This window comes from Terrapene carolina, unplaced genomic scaffold, assembly GCF_002925995.2.
Source record: "Terrapene carolina triunguis isolate 2854851 unplaced genomic scaffold, T_m_triunguis-2.0 Scaffold40329, whole genome shotgun sequence".
Lineage (NCBI taxonomy): Eukaryota > Metazoa > Chordata > Testudines > Emydidae > Terrapene > Terrapene triunguis.
This window is the reverse complement of record NW_020704680.1, coordinates 26,524-29,142: the sequence shown is the minus strand read 5'-3', so window position 1 is coordinate 29,142 and position 2,619 is coordinate 26,524. Positions and strand designations below refer to the sequence as shown.

At 61.7% G+C, this 2,619-nt stretch overlaps 1 pseudogene; it reads right to left on the bottom strand.

Annotated features, from left to right (window-relative positions):
* Positions 1 to 476: 476 nt before the first annotated feature.
* On the bottom strand, positions 477 to 969 carry LOC113405511 (annotated as a pseudogene).
* Positions 970 to 2,619: the final 1,650 nt, after the last annotated feature.

Below are 2,619 nucleotides of genomic sequence, written 5' to 3'. Positions count from 1 at the left end.
GGCTCGGCACCCCCTAGCCCTCCCTTGGGGTCAGGAGCACCACCAGCTTTTTTGCCGCCCTAGGCGGCGGAAGGTCCCACCCCCGACATGCCGCCCCCAACCTGGGCGGCCAAAGATCCGGCCGCCGTGGTCGCCACCCCCCAAATGGTAGTGCCCTAGGTGACCACCTAGGTCGCCTAATGGGTTGCGCCGGCCCTGCCTGGGGTACCAGGCTGGGCACCCTCCCCATCTTCCCCCCAGGATGCTGAGCAAGACATCAGGCTGGCACTCACTGCCCCCTCATCTGGAACTCACCCACCTCACAGAACCCCAGCTGGCACTCCCTCTGTCTCCCCCCTCCCACCCAGCCCCCAGGGGACCCGGCTAGCACCCCCACCCCTCCTTTCCTGGGTGCCCAGCTAGCAACCCCCCCGTACCTCTTCCCGCCAACCCAGGTGCTTGGTTGCCCCTCCCCGGGGCGCCCGGCTGGCACTCACCTTGCTGATGACCTGGTAGTAGGGGTGCTGCTCGTCCATGGGGGGAGGGGGAATGTCGTAGGAGCGCCGCCAGATCTTCACCTGCTCCTCGCCGTGCCGGGCAGCGGTCTCGGCCTTGTTGAGGCCAGTCAGGCCCCCGTAGTGGCGCTCATTGAGGTGCCAGGTGCGCACCACGGGCAGCCACATCTGGTCGATGCCATCCAGGATGGCCCAGAGGGTGCGGATGGCCCTCTTGAGCACCGAGGTGTAGCAGATGTCAAACTCGTAGCCTGCCTCCCGGAGGGCCTGGGCCCCACACCGCGCCTCCTCTGCCCCCTTCTCGCTCAGGTCAGCGTCGAACCAGCCGCAGAAGCGGTTCTCCTGGTTCCAGGTGCTTTCGCCATGGCGCACGATCACCAGCCGGTGGGTCGACATCTTCAGAGCAGGGAGGGCAGCGTGCCCGGAGAGCCCAGCTCTGTGGCAGCTGCAACAGCACCTCCCCATGGCCCTGTGTGCCCCTTTTACACCCCGCCAGCCCAATCAGCACCCACTCCGGGGCAGACAGACAGTTGCAGGCAGCCAGTTATGGTGCTGCTGGGAGGGTAGGTTCCCCCACCCCCCTTCCTGGGCTCCAGTAACAGCCAGGCCAGGGGCTCCCTTCCCATTCTAGGACAGAAATAGCCCAGAGCTGAGCAGCCTTGTGACCTTGGCTGTTGGAGCTGCCTGGAAGAGGGGGCTGGGCCCAGGACCTGGCTACAGAGTAACACTCCAGTCTGGGGGCAGAGAATGGTTCAAGCCACAGCTGCTTCTCCAGCCTGGGAGGGTCACTGGCCCCTGGGCCTCTTTGGAGAGGTGGCAGTGTGGATGCAAAGGGTGGGGGGAGCGGAGGGATGCCAGCCTGCCTTGCCCATGGAGGTGCCCTCCTGCACCTTGGCACCCAGGTGGAGGAGCCACTCCCCAAGACTGACATGGCTTGCGCAGTGCCACAAGGGTCACAGCACCAGGGGGAGATCCCTTGAGTAAGGGGGGGGGCAGGTGGAGGAAGGGGCTGGGCCCGCCCCGACACACACCTGGGGGCTCGGGCTCTCCCAGCGCTCAGCCAGCTTGTCCTGCCGGTAAGAGCACTGCCGGGGTTTGTCTGCCAGGAGGTCTCGGCTGTCACACCCCAGGGGGCAGATGGCATGGGCTGGCTTCTTCCCTCCACAGCCCGTCTCTGTATCTGTCTATACCCTGTGCCCACGACACCCAATCCCCGCCCACTGCACTGTCACTCCTGTGGGTGACTGGAGGGTGAGTGCAGTGTCAGAGGAGAGGGGGCATGGAGGACAGGGAAGTATGGCGCAATGGTTAGCGCACTAGCCTCACACGTAGGAGACCTGGTTTGAGTCCCTATCCGCCACAGACTCTGTGTGACCCTGAGCAAGTCACTTAGGCCTGGTCTACACTAGGCTTTTATGTCGAATTTAGCGCCGTTACATCGAATTAACCCTGCACCCGTCCACACCACGAAGCTATTTAGTTCGACACAGAGCTCTCTTAAATTCGACTTCTGTACTCCTCCCCAACGAGAGGAGTAGCGCTAAATTCGAAATGGCCATATCGAATTAGGCTAGGTGTGGATGGAAATCGACGCTAATAGCTCCGGGAGCTATCCCACAGTGCACCACTCTGTTGACGCTCTGGACAGCAGTCCGAGCTCGGATGCTCTGACCAGCCACACAGGAAAAGCCCCGGGAAAAGTTGAATTCCTTTTCCTGTCTGGGCAGTTTGAATTTCATTTCCTGTTTGGACATCGTGGCGAGCTCAGCAGCACTGGCAACGATGCAGAGCTCTCCAGCAGAGGTGACCGTGCAATCCCAGAATAGAAAGAGGGCCCCAGCATGGACTGATCGGGAAGTCTTGGATCTCATCGCTGTGTGGGGCGATGAGTCCGTGCTTTCAGAGCTGCGCTCCAAAAGAAGGAATGCTAAGATCTACGAGAAGATCTCTAAAGCCATGGCAGAGAGAGGATACAGCCGGAATGCAACGCAGTGCCACGTGAAAATCAAGGAGCTGAGACAAGGCTACCAAAAAACCAAAGAGGCAAACGGACGATCCGGATCCCAGCCCCACACATCCCGTTTCTACGAGGCACTGCATTCCATCCTAGGTGCGGCCGCCACCA